The sequence below is a fragment of the Heterodontus francisci genome, chromosome 1 (assembly GCF_036365525.1).
Source record: "Heterodontus francisci isolate sHetFra1 chromosome 1, sHetFra1.hap1, whole genome shotgun sequence".
Taxonomy (NCBI): domain Eukaryota; kingdom Metazoa; phylum Chordata; class Chondrichthyes; order Heterodontiformes; family Heterodontidae; genus Heterodontus; species Heterodontus francisci.
The window spans coordinates 141,678,390-141,693,565 of record NC_090371.1 but is presented as its reverse complement, the minus strand read 5'-3'; positions in this window follow the sequence as shown (position 1 = coordinate 141,693,565).

Sequence of the window (15,176 nt, the reverse complement as noted above, 5' to 3'; positions counted from 1 at the left end):
TGACAAGGTGTGGAGATGAGGGTAGTGCAGTTGATGTAGTTACATGGATTTCAGCAAAGCCTTTGACAAGGTCCCACATGGGAGACTGATCAAGAAAGCAAATGCACATGGGATACAAGGTAACTTGATAAGGTGGATTCAAGATTGGCTTAGCTGTAGGAGACAGAGAGTGATGACAGATGGCTGTTTTCGTGACTGGAAGCCAGTGTCCAGTGGCGTACCACAGGGATCTGTGCTGGGTCCCCTATTGTTTATATAAACGACATAGATGACTATGTGGGGGGTAGGATCAGTAAGTTCGCGGATGACACAAAGATTGGCCGAGTGGTTAACAATGAGGTGGAGTGTCTTCGGTTACAGGAAGATATAGACGGGATGGTCAAATGGGCAGAAAAGTGGTAGATGGAATTTAACGCTGAAAAGTGTGATGTGATACACTTTGGAAGGAGTAATGTGTCACGGAAGTATTCAATGAATGGCCTGACACTGGGAAGTTCCGAGGAACAAAGGGACCTTGGTGTGTTTGTCCATAGATCTCTGAAGGCAGAAGGGCAGGTTAATAGGGTGGTGGAAAAGGCATTTGGGACACTTGCCTTTATCAATCGAGGCATAGATTACAAAAGCAGGGAGGTCATGTTGGAGTTGTACAGAACTTTGGTAAGGCCACAGCTGGAGTACTGTGTGCAATTGTGGTCGCCACATTATAGGAAGGATGTGATTGCATTGGAGGGGATGCAGAGGCGATTCACCAGGATGTTGCCTTGGATGGAACATTTAAGCTATGAAGAGAGGTTGGATAGGCTTGGGTTGTTTTCGCTGGAGCAGAGAAGACTGAGGGGTGACCTGATAGAGGTGTACAAGATTATGAGGGGCATGGACAGGGTGGATAGGGAGCAGCTGTTCCCCTTAGTTGAAGGGTCAGTTACGAGTGGTCACAAGTTTAAGGTGAGGGGCGGGAGGTTTAAAGGGGATTTGAGGAAGAACTTTTTTACCCAGAGGGTGGTGTCGGTCTGGAATGCCCTGTCTGGGAGGGTGGTAGAGGCAGGTTGCCTCACATCCTTTAAAATGTACCTGGATGAGCACTTGGCACATCACAACATTCAAGGCTATGGGCCAAGTGCTGGCAAATGGGATTAGGTAGACAGGTCAGGTGTTTTAATGCATCGGTGCAGACTCGATGGGCCAAATGGCCTCTTCTGCACTGTATTATTCTGTGATTCTGGTGCACTTTGATTAATACAGCTGAAATGGGTTTAGCACAATAAATAAGCATTTTAATCAGAGCATCTGGTCCAACACCTGTGATTACCCTGATTTTAAATAACTGAGAATGATTCTTTAAAGTTATATAAAACTAAGATAATCAGAGGGTTAGATAGGGTGGATAGTGAGAGTCTTTTTCCTCGGATGGTGATGGCAAACACGAGGGGACATAGCTTTAAGTTGAGGGGTGATAGATGTAGGACAGATGTTAGAGGTAGTTTCTTTACTCAGAGAGTAGTAGGGGCGTGGAACGCCCTGCCTGCAACAGTAGTAGACTCGCCAACTTTAAGGGCATTTAAGTGGTCATTGGATAGACATATGGATGAAAATGGAATAGTGTAGGTCAGATGGTTTCACAGGTCGGCGCAACATCGAGGGCCAAAGGGCCTGCACTGCGCTGTAATGTTCTAAAATGTTCTATTTGCTAGTTACATTGGTGTACAGCAGTCAGTTTCTTAGTAACTTGATAGAAATTATATTCAAAATGTTTTAAAATGTGGCTATTAGTGTCTTTGTACCTAAAGAAAAGCTTAATTTTTAAAGCTTGCTTGAAGACTCACAAACCAGCACAATTAACAGAAACTCCCAATGGTGTTTAATTTGATCTGTGGACATGGCCAGTGTTGTGGGTGAGGCTGGCTTTCAGTACAATTTAGTTTAAACTCGCCCAAAAGATCATGGACACTTAAGTTTATCTCGACGTAACTGGTGCTTAAAATTTTGAGTTTTGTTTTACCTTGCTTTGGCAAATTGCACCAAAAGAACCAACAGGACCTAATGGAAACTCCAGGTCGTTATATATATATATAGTTGATATAAGTGTTATGATCAAGTGACGAAGAATTGCAAGGCTCCTCTCTTGTCCTTCCTCTTGTTTGGCTGCAACAGATTTTATTCTTTTTTTAAAAATAGTGGATGTGCTTACCAGTTTAGTGAGTGTTTAACCTATTACCTTTGTTGTGATCATAAGAGAACCAATCGGACATGTTTTCTTGAGTTTAAACAAGAAAGAGGTGAGATTATTGTACTTAACCAAAAATCTGAGCTGAATAAAAATAATAACATTATGCTACACTTTCACTCACTCACTCACTCACACAAGAATCACACACACCAAGCCTGCTATACTTTCAGCACACTACAAACTGCTTTGCCTGTGCTGGGATGAGGGAGCTGTACCATAGGACATGCGCGATGCCAATATCATCACCCTCCATAAGAACAAGGGTGACGGTGGTGACTGCAACAACTACCATGGAATCTCCCTGCTCAGCATAGTGGGGAAAGTCTTTGCTCGAGTCGCTTTAACAGGCTCCAGAAGCTGGCTGAGCATGTCTACCCTGAGGCACAGTGTGGCTTTCGAGCAGAGAGATCCACCATTGACATGCTGTTCGCACTTCGCCAGCTACAGGAGAAATGCAGAGAACAACAGATGCCCCTCTGCGTTGCTTTCATTGATCTCACCAAAGCCTTTGACCTTGTCAGCAGACGTGGTCTCTTCAGACTACTAGCAAAGATCGGATGTCCACCAAAGCTACTAAGTATCATCACCTCATTCCATGACAATATGAAAGGCACAATTCAGCATAACGGCGCCTCATCAGACCCCTTTCCCATCCTGAGTGGTGTGAAACAGGGCTGTGTTCTTGCACCTACACTGTTTGGGATCTTCTTCTCCCTGCTGCTCTCACACGTGTTCAAGTCTTCAGAAGAAGGAATTTTCCTCCACACAAGATCAGATGGCAGGTTGTTCAACCTTGCCCATCTAAGAGAGGAGACCAAAGTACAGAAAGTCCTCATCAGGGAACTCCTCTTTGCTGACGATGCTGCATTAACATCCCACACAGAAGAGTGTCTGCAGAGACTCATCGACAGGATTGCGGCTGCCTGCAACGCATTTGGCCTAACCATCAGCCTCAGGAAAACGAACATCATGGGACAGGATGTCAGAAATGCTCCCTCCATCAATATTGGCGACCACGCTCTGGAAGTGGTTCAAGAGTTCACCTACCTCGGCTCAACTATCACTAGTAACCTATCTCTCGATGCAGAAATCAATAAGCGCATGGGAAAGGCTTCCACTGATATGTCCAGACTGGTCAAGAGGGTGTGGGAAAATGGCGCACTGACACGGAACACAAAAGTCCGAGTGTATCAGGCCTGTGTCCTCAGTACCTTGCTCGACGGCAGCAAGGCCTGGACAACGTATGTCAGCCAAGAGCGACGTCTCAATTAATTCCATCTTTGCTGCCTCCGGAGAATCGTTGGCATCAGGTGGCAGGACCATATCTCCAACGCAGAAGTCCTCGAGGTGGCCAACATCCCCAGCATATACACCCTACTGAGCCAGCGGCACTTGAGATGGCTTGGCCATGTGAGCCGCATGTCACTTGTCACTCTTGTTCTAGGGAAACTCCCAGCTTTTGCGGAGATGGATAGACGGTCACATGACTGTCTCAGTGTAATGAGAATCAAGTTTAGGCATCTGAATCTCTCTCAGGCCTCACAATGTCAATGTTTACCCCTGGAAGGATTCGCCCTTTCAATGGTAATGTCCCAGGATGGCTTTGAATGTCTTGCTAATGAAAGCAGTCTCAGGTATTTCAAGCAATAGAGCAAGGGAAGGCAGTGGCGTAGCGGTAGTGTTGCTGGACTAGTAATCTAGACCCCCAGGCTAATGCTCTCGGGACATGGTTTCAAATCCCACCATGGCAGATGGTGAAATTTGAACTCAATTACTCAATCTGGAATTAAAAGCTATTCTAATGGTGACCGTGAAATAATTGTCGATGGTTGTAAAAACCCATCTGGTTCAGTAATGTCCTGTCGGGAAGGAAATCTGACATCCTCACCTGGTCTGGCTTACATGTGACTCCAGACCCACAGCAATGTGGTTGACTCTTAACTGCTCTCTGAAATGGCCTAGCAAGCCACTCAGTTCAAGGACATTTTTGGATGGGCAACAAATGCTGGCCTGCCAGTGACGTCCACATCTCATGAACGAATCAAAGAAAAAGTCATTGTTCTGGGTAAAGGCTAATCAGACATGCATCTCCACTTTGATGCCTTGGAATGTGAAAGGTATGAAAATGGTGGCAGCCATTTTTAGCTGTGGCAAAATCTTTGTAAAAGTTGAATGTAACATTCCAGTTTTCCTTTTTGTAAGTTTAATGTAGGTTTCCAATCAACGAATTAAAAATCCTCATTCAGCAGATCATGTCTTAATGACAAAGGTTCCTTGCCAAGAAACAAAAAATTTTAAGTTTTAATTAACTTTTCCAAATGTCATTTTGTTAACACCACTGACAGTTTTTACATCATCTTGATTTGAACATGTACACACTATTAGGGAACAACATTGTTTATGTGCTTTTAATCACTAGTTGTGGGTTCAGGTTCTCACAGCATTGGAACATAGGAACATCGGAGCAGGAGTAGGCCATTCAGCACGTCGAGCCTGCTCTGCCATTCAACACGACCATGGCTGATCATCCACTTTAATGCCTTTTCCCCACACTATCCTCATATCCCTTTATATCGTTGGTATTTAGAAATCTGTCAATCTCTGCTTTAAACATACTCAATGACTGAGCTTCCACAGCCCTCTGGGGCAAAGAATTCCAAAGATTCACAACCCTCTGAGTAAAGAAATTTCTCCTCATCTTGGTCCTAAGTAGCTTCCCCTTTATTTTGAAATTGTGTCCCCTGATTCTGGACTCCCCAACCAGGGAAACATCTTATCTGCATTTACCCTGTCTATCCCTTAAAGTATTTTGTAGGTTTTAATGAGATCACCTCTCATTCTTCAAAAGTCTAGAGAATACAGGCCCAGTTTCCCCAATCTCTCTTCATAGGACAGTCCTGTCATCCCAGGAACAAGTCTGGTGAACCTTTGTTGCACTCCCTCTATGACAATAATATCCTTGCTAAGGTAAGGGGACCTAAACTGCACACAGTACTCCAGGTGTGGTCTATATAATTGAAGCAAGACCTCACTACTCCTGTAGTCAAATCCTCTTGCGATAAAGGCTAACATACAATTAGCCTTCCTGATTGCTTGCTGCACCTGCATGTTAGCTTTCAGTGACTTATTGACGAGGACACCCAGGTCCCTTTGTACATCTACACTTTCTAATCTCTTACCATTTAACAAGTACTCTGCACATCTATTAGAGTCATAAGAGTCATAGAGTTTTACAGCACAGAAACAGGCCCTTCGGCCCAATGCGCCTGCTACGACCATCAAGCACTCGTCCTAACTAATCCCATTTCCCCGCACTTGGCCAGTAGCCTTGTATGTTATGGCGTTTCAAGTGCTCATCCAAATACTTCTTGAATGTCGTGAGTGTTCCTGCCTCTACCACCCCTTCAGGCAATGTGTTCCAGATTCCAACCACCCTCTGGGTGAAAAAATTCTTCCTCAACACCACTCTAAACCTCCTGTCCATTACCTTAAATCTATGCCCCCTATTGACCCCTCTGCTAAGGGAAAAAGTTTCTTCCTATCTATCCTATCAATGCCCCTCATAATTTTGTATACCTCAATCAGGTCCCCCCTTCAGCCTTCTCCGCTCCAAGGAAAAGAACCCCAGCCTACCCAGTCTGTCTTCATGATTGAAATGCTCCAGCCCAGGCAACATCCTGGTGAATCTCCTCTGCACCCTCTCCACCGCAATCATATCCTTCCTATAGTGTGGCGACCAGAACTGTTCCTCCTATGTTCCTCCTACCAAAGTGGATAACCTATATTCCTCCTACCAAAGTGGATAATCTCACATTTTTCCACATTATATTCCATCTGCCATGTTCTTGCCTACTCACTAAGTCTGTCCAAATCCCCTTGAAGCCACTTTGCATCTTTAGATTAGATTAGAGATACAGCACTGAAACAGGCCCTTCGGCCCACCGAGTCTGTGCCGAACATCAACCACCCATTTATACTAATCCTACACTAATCCCACATTCCTACCACATCCCCACCTGTCCCTATATTTCCCTACCACCTACCTATACTAGTGACAATTTATACTGGCCAATTTACCTATCAACCTGCAAGTCTTTTGGCTTGTGGGAGGAAACCGGAGCACCCGGAGAAAACCCACGCGGACACAGGGCGAACTTGCAAACTCCACACAGGCAGTACCCGGAATCGAACCCAGGTCCCTGGAGCTGTGAGGCTGCAGTGCTAACCACTGCGCCACTGTGCCGCCCAACATACCTCACAACATACTCACAACATACATTCCCACCTAGGTTTGTGTCATCTTCAAGCTTGGAAATATTACATTTGGTCCCCACGTCCAAATCATTGATATATATTGTTAAAAGCTGGGGCCCAAGTACTAATCCTTGTTGCGCCCCATTAGACATAGTCTGCCAACATGAGAATGACCCGTTTATTCCTGCTCTCTGTTTTCTGCCTGTTAACCAATCCTTAATCCATGCCACTATATTACCTCCTGTCCCATGTGCTTTAATTTTGCTAACCAACCTCCTGTGGGGAACTTTATCATAAGCCTTCTGAAAATCCAAGTACACTACATCCATCAACTCCCCTTTATCAATTCTGTTAGTAACATCTTCAAAAAACTCCAACAGTTTAATCAAGCATGATTTCCCATTCATAAATCCATGTTGACTATGCCCAATCAGATCATTATTATCGGAGTGTCCATTTATCACAATAGATTCTAGCATTTTCCCTACTACTGATGTAAGGCTAGCAGGTCTTTAGTTCCCCGTTTTCTCTCTCCCTCCCTTTTTAAATAGTGGGGTGACATTTGCTACCTTCCAATCTGCAGGAACTATTCCAGAATATATAGAATTTTGGAAGATGATCACCAATGCATCCACTATCTCCATAGCGACCTCCTTCAACACTCTAGGATGTAGAATATCTGTTCCTGGGGACTTATCAAGATTCAGCCCCATTAATGCTCAGTTTGGGTTCTGCCACGGCTACTCAGCTCCTGACCTCATTACAGCCTTGGTTCAAACATGGACAAAAGAGCTGAACTCAAGACGTGAGGTGGGAGTGACTGCCCTTGACATCAAGGCAGCATTTGATGAAGTATGGCATCAAGGAGCCCTAGCAAAACTGGAGTCAATGGGAATCGGGGGAAAACCCTCTGCTGGTTGGCATCATACCTAACACAAAGGAAGATGGTTGAGGTTATTGGTAGTCAATCATCTGAGCTCCAGGACCTCTCTGCAGGAGTTCCTCAGGGTAGTGTCCTGGGCCCAACCATCTTCAGCTGCTTCATCAATGACCTTCCTTCAATCATTAGGTCAGAAGTGGGGATGTTCGCTGCTGATTGCACAATATTCAGCACTATTCCCGACTCCGCAGATACTGAAGCAGTCCATGTAGAAATGCAGCAAGACTTGGACAATATCCAGGCTTGGGCTGATAAGTGGCAAGTAACATTTGCGCCACACAAGTGCCAGGCAATGACCATCTCAAACAAGAGAGAATCTAACCATCTCGCCTTGACATTCAAAGGCATTACGATCGCTGAATCCCCCACTATCAACATCCTAGGGGCTACCATTGACCAGAAACTGAACTGGAGTAGCCATATAAATACCGTGGCTACAAGAGCAGGTCAGAGGCTAGGAATCCTGAGGCGAGTAACTCATCTCCTGACTGCCCAAAGCCTGTCCACCATCTACAAGGCACAAGTCAGGAGTGTGATGGACTACTCTCCACTTGTCTGGATGGGTGCAGCTCCAACAACACTCAAGAAGCTCGACACCATCCAGGACAAAGCAACCTGCTTGATTGGCACCCCATCTACAAACATTCACTCCCTCCACCACCGACGCACAGTGACAGCAGTGTGTACCATCTACGACTTGCACTGCAGCATGGCACTAAGGCTCCTTAGACAGCACCTTCCAAACCCGTGATCTCCACCAACTAGAAGGACAAGGGCAGCAAATGCATGGGAACACCACCACCTGCAAGTTCCCCTCCAAGTCACGCACCATCCTGACTTGGAACTATATCGCCTTTCCTTCACCGTCGCTGGGTCAAAGTCCTGGAACTCCCTTCCAAACAGCACTGTGGGTATACCTACCCTAAATGGACTGCAGCGGTTCAAGAAGGCAGCTCACCACCACCTTCTCAAGGGCAATTAGGTATGGGCAATAAATGCTGGCCTAGCCAGTGATGTCCACATCCCATGAATGAATTAAAAAAAAAATTCTCCAATACAACCTTCTTACAAGTACTAATTTCCTTCAATTCCTCAATCTCCCTAGTCCCTTGGATCTCTAATTCTAAGAGATTTCTTGTATCTTCCTCCGTGAAGACAGACACAAAGTAACCATTTAGCTTCTCTGCCATCTCTCTATTCCCCATTATAAATTCTCCTGACTCTGACTAATGGACCCACATTTGTCTTTGCCAAATGTTTCCTTTTTATGTCCCTATAGAAGCTTTTACCATCCATTTATATGTTTTTGCTAGTTTACATTCATATTCTATTCTCGCTTTCTTTATCAATTTCTTGGTCCTCCTTTGCTGTATTCTAAAATCCTCCCAATTCTCAGGTTTACTACTATTTCTGGCATCTTTATAGGCCTTTTCTTTTAATCTTATACAATTGTTAACTTCCTTTGTTAGCTGTGGTTGACTACCTTTTCTTGTTGGGTTTTTGTGCCTTGAAGGAATGTAAATTACTGTAAACTATGTAATAATTCTTTAAAGACTATCCATTGCCTATGTACTGCCATACCTTTTAATGTATTTTCCCAATCCACCTCAGCCAATTTGTCCCTCATACCTTCTCAATTTATGTTTTTTTAAAAATAAGATACAATTTATTGACATATTTCAAAGTAAATAATTGAAATTAATTTAAAAGAGTTTTGTTTCTTTCAATTAAATCACAGCAAATTAATACGATTGAACATGTAATTTCTATGATAACTTTATATATTCTTTTCAATTGGCTCATAATAAACATATCACAAAACAATGGGAAGGATTTTGTCTGTGTGGGAAGGGAGCTGAGAATTTTAGAAGGGTGTGAAGGAATAAATGTTTTTGTAAGGGGCTGTGGAAATAATGTCACCTGTTTCCCGTGCAGTTTTAAAAATTGAAGGCAAGATTTATTTTATTCAAAAATTTAGTGTTCTCCAGTACATTCTGGCAGGACCAGAGGATTTCAATGCTGTGTGGGGTGTCACTTTTAAGCTGATAAAGTTGACTTATTTTCAGATATGCTCTCTATTATTTCTTTATGGCATGTCTCAAAGGAGACAACAGAAATTGAAACTGCATATGAGATCATTTTATTTAATTTGATTTATGGAGATGTATTTCTGTATTATTCTTCCAGTGACATTCTAGACATCACAGATATTTGTGCACAATTGCATCTGCAATATAAATTCTGTTCTTTCATTCATCATTTCTTATAAAAACACTTGGTAACTTTATGAAATTGTGGGGCCCCACTTTGTAGTGGACCAGAACCCCTGTTCAAACATGGCTGAAGCCATAGACTCCATCCCAAATCTACAGCTGCTCCACCTGAGGTGTGACCAGATCCTCTGAGCTGAAGATAAGAATGGCTAAAAATGACTTTGCTCTCAGTGGAGTCTTAGAATTTGCTTAACATAATAATTAACACCTTGTGAAGCTTCAGGATCAAGTAGTCTAGTATAGGCTTGAGGCCTATCAAAAGGCTTCAGGTAGCATGAGTTATGCTTAGGCCCATTGAAAGCCTAATGGGTGGAGTCCTCAAAGAAGCCTGAAAGACCCTTAGCCACACCTTGACATGTAGGTGGGGCAGGTAGACGATCCACTCCCAGCATTCCCACTTGAATTTGAAGGTTCACTGCTGATGGGACGGAATCCCAGCAAAACTGGGTTCTGCCTCAAATTCCTGGTTTACTCACCCTCAGAAGAACTCTTGCTTACTGCTTTTTGCTGCACCAGGAATTTCAAAGCCATTGGTCGGTGATCCCAGTATTTCCTCATATAGAGAGAGGAAAATGAGACAGCTAATGACACAAGCCACAATCTGTCATGTGTAATCGTACCTGGCTGTGGAGCAGCATTGGAGGAGGCTCTGAAATAAGCAATCATCCCCTTGACAAGGAAGAGTGCAAGAAAAATGAACAAAACCCAAAATTTTAACACGTGCAAAGCGATCATGAATAAAATAGATAGTGACGCATAAATATTTATGTAGAAATAAATAATTTGTGCCCTATAATTACAAAGTATGAGCACAGCAAGGACAAACAGTTCTTACTACCCTTGTTCCATGTACAGCACACAATTATTTGCCACAATGAGTGGAGTGCTAGCTATTTTAAGTACTGTAAGGATTGAGGTATTTTATTTTGATATATAAAAATACATTGAGTCATATATAGGGAAGAACAACAAGACTAAACATTTATTTACACCACTTGTATTTTACAGAGGAAAACAATGCACTCCATGTGGGCTCAATATCTCAAATTATAATCTGTACAACTAACCTAAGCTGAATAGAAGTTCCAACATAGAAAGGTTTTTCTGTACAAATGTCAGATATACATAAAATGAAGATAAGGAACAAAACAATGTTACAGACAAAGCTGCAACTCCATTTAACAATCAGAATGGGGTAGAATTCCATTTGTGCTTTGTTTGGTCACAAAACCAGCATTACAATTACCAATTTCAAGTGCAGATACCTTGAGCCTTTCTTCTTAAGTACGCATAGTGCCGGTCTCTGAGTTAGCACTTGCTAAATTAAGGTCGAGTGACACAATGTCATCTGGAGTGATGGTCCCTTCCAGCCTCTCAGCGATTGAGTGCTAAGCATTGTATTGACCTGAAAGGGAATACAGTGACAAGGTGGTGGCATGGATAAGCAGAGACAGACGAATGTCTGCTGGATGCAGTTGCACTTTGTCAAGCATTGTGTGTGAAGGTAAGGTTTCATTGAGAAAAGACATGGTGCAAGATGGTGAGGAACAACTAACCTAAAGTGAACACAAGTTATTTAATAGAATTGAAGATTAGGAACTGGACATAAATATATATGAACGTACGAATTAGGAGCAGGAGTAGGCCACTTGGCTCCTCGAGCCTGCTCCGCCATTCAACAAGATCATGGCTGATCTGTATGTAACCTCAACTCCACATTCCTGCCTACCTCCAATAACCTTTCATTCCCTTGCTTCGCAACAATCTAGCTACCTCTGCCTTAAAAATATTCAAAGACGCTCCTTTTGCGGAAGAGAGTTCCAAAGACTCAGGACCCTTTGAGAGAAAAAGAATTCTCCTCATCTCTGTCTTAAATGGGTGACCCTTTATTTTTAAATAGTGACCCCCAGTTCTAGATTCTCCCACAAGAGGAGTCATCCTTTCCACATCCACCCTGTCAAGACCCCTCAGCATCTTATATATTTCAATCAAGTCGTCTCTTACTCTCCTAAACTCCAGCAGATACAATAATAAAAACAAGAAATGCTGGAAATATTCAGCAGGTCTGGCAGCAGCTGTGGAGAGAGAAGCAGAGTTAACATTTCAGGTCAGTGATCCTTCTTCAGAACTGGCAAATATTAGAAATGTAAAAGGTTATAAGCAAGTAAAGCGGGGGTGGAGCAAGAGATAACAAAGGAGAATGTGTAGATAGGACAAGGTCACAGAATAGCTGACCAGAAGGTCGTGTCCTATCTACACCTTCTCCTTTGTTATCTCTTGCCCCGCCCCCGCTTTACTTGCTTATAACCTTTTACATTATGCTCCACGACCTTCTGGTCAGCTATTCTGTGACCTTGTCCTAACTACACCTTCTCCTTTGTTATCTCTTGCCCCACCCCCACTTTACTTGTTTATAACCTTTTACATTATGCTCCACGACCTTCTGGTCAGCTACTCTGTGACCTTGTCCTAACTACACCTCTCCTTTGTTATCTCTTGCCCCATACCCACTTTACTTGCTTATAACCTTTCACATTTCTAATATTTGCCAGTTCTGAAGAAGGATCACTGAGCTGAAACGTTAACTCCGCTTCTCTCTCCACATATGCTGCCAGACCTGCTGAGTATTTCCAGCATTTCTTGCTTTTATTTCAGATTTCCAGAATCTGCAGTATTTTTCTTTTATTCCAGCAGGTACAAGCCTAGCCTGTCCAACCTTTCCTCATAAGACAGCCCACCCATTCCAGGTATTGGTCTAGTAAACCTTCTCTGAACTGCTTCCAATGCATTTACAATGTTCCTTAAATAAGGAGGCCAATACTGTACACAGTACTTCAGATACCGTCTCACCAATGCCCTGTATAGCTGAAGCATAACCTCCCTACTTTTGTATTCAATTCCCCTCGCAATAAATGATAACATTCTATTAGCTTTCCGAATTACTTGCTGTAACTGTATACTAAGGACACCCAGATCCCTCTCTGCATCTCAGAGCTCTGCAATCTCTCCACCATTTAGATAATATGCTTCTTTTTTACTCTTCCTGCAAAAATGGACAATTTCACATTTTCCCACATTATACTCTATTTGCCAGATCTTTGCCCACTCACTTAACCTATCTTTATCCCTTCGTAGCCTCCTTATGTCCTCTTCAAAACTTACTTTCCTACCTATCTTTGTGTCAAATTCAGCAGTCTTGTCCTCCAGCTTTGCCACTGACCATGTGCTGAAGCGACCCTAGAAAAATGTCATTTGACCCAACTAATTTGTGCCAGTTTTTATGATCCACTGGAACATCATAGAATCATACAATGGCTACAGCAGAAGGAGGCCATTCATCCCATCATGTCCGTGCTGGCTCTCTGTAAGAGCAACTCACCTCGTCCCACTCCTCTGCCTTTACCCCACAGCCCTGCAAATTTTTTCTCTTAAGATAATTGTCCAATTCCCTTTTGAAAGCCACAATTGAATCTGCCTCCACCACGCCCACAGGCAGTGCATTCCAGATTTTAATCACATGCTGTGTAAAAACATTTTTCCTCATGTTGCCTTAAATCAGTGTCCCCTGGTTCTTGACCCTTCTGTCAATGGGAACAGTTTTTCCCTATCTACTCTGTCCAGACAACTCATCATTTTGAACACCTCCATCAAATCTCCTCTCAACCTTCTCTTCTCAAAGGCACGTGGGGAATCCTGACTTCCAGGTTCCCCACGGCATTCTGTCCCTCCTGCTCTCATTGGATCAGGCAAATAAAAATCAATTTTCTAAGGAGTAGCTGGCCTCCTTATTCCTCCTACAAAAATGCACTCTTTTCTATATTCAAGTTTGTTAATATCTTCTTGTATTTTGTCATAGCTCACCTCAGTATGAACGATACCCCCCAATTTAGTGCCATCCATACATTTTGAAATTGTCATTCCAAATCCCATGTCCAAATAGTTTATTCAAATAGTGAGCAGCAATGGTCCCTGTGTAACACTACTTGCCACCTTCTGCCAATATGATTAACTATCTTTAACCCTTACTCTCCATTTTCCTTTTTGTAGCCTGCTTGCTATCCATTCTGCCACTTGCCCCCTGAGTCCATATGCTTCTGACCTTACACATGATTCTACTATGCGCTAACTTTTCAAAGATCTTTTGAAAATCTAAGTATGTTGCATCTACTACTTTACCCTTGTCTACTTTCTGTTACTTTTTCAAAGGCTCAATGTTTCAATAATGACCAATAAGGTTGGTCAAGTATGACCTACCATTTTGAAATCTGTGTTGACTATTCTTTATTATATTTTTGGTTTAGATTTGTTTTTCTATTACATTTTTGAGTAAAGATTATATTATCTTTCCTTCCACCAATGTCAAGTTGACTGATCTATGGTTCCTTGGACTTGTTCTATCTCCCTTTTTCAATGTAGGAATAACATTAGCTGTCTGCCAGTCTTCAGGCATTATTCCTTTTTCCAATTCATTTTTATAAATGTATAATAGGCCCTCTACATTAAGCCCTCCTTGACTGGGGAGAGGACATGAAAGGTCACTCTGCTTTCCTGTCCTCACTTCCTTTTTCACCAACTTGACCTTCAAAAATGAAGGGAGAGTATTATTGGTAGATGCTTTGAGGATGTACGTGTTATTGCTGGTGTGTGGATGGTGGCAGTGGTGTTAGGAGGTGAAGACATTAATTGTAGAAAGAATAGGGGGTGCAAAGTGTGGTAGTAGGAGTAAAAGTAGATGGAGTGAAGTGTACTACAGTAATTGGAGGAGAATTCCAGTGCCTGGGGGAGGAATGGGTTAAGAGTACTGGGGCTTCAGGGTTATATGGAGACTGATGCATGATATGAAATAGGAGTCATACAGTACAATCCTGGGCAGCTCACTATCTTGGGGGCAATTTTCCTAGCACTGAGCAGCTTGGTGGGAAGAGGACATACATCCTCTTGCTGATCTCCTCCACCAGGATTTCCAATGCTGCATCCATTTACTTTAAACTTCTCCTTGCCCCGCAACCTTCAGACCTGCTTTCCAGTTCCCTGCAGCCAACAGAGAAATGCAGGTGTAGGAGGTACAAATTTCCTTTAAATAGTGTTAGAGGCACCCAATACTCACTCTCCTAATGAGAGCGGTTACCGATCAGCAGCACAACTAGTGCTTGCAACTTGCCACTTTAATGATAACAAATGTCACATCCTAATTGCACCCATATATTTATTCACATATTGCTAGCGTAGTACTGATTCTGGCCTGACTTTTATCCCTTTGCATCAAAGGTTACAGGTGGAATGCTAAGTTTATGTAAGAATACTTACAATGTTTACTTTTTTTTCTTTGAAGGGAAGCATATCTCTTTTCAACTGTGTTGTTTTGATCTACGGTGCCTTCAAGGTCCAATATCAAAACAAGAGTCAAACCATAAAGTGTCCCACCTTCCAGTCGCCTTGGTAACATTTATCTGCAGGAAGTAGAGCACAACAGTCAACAGTA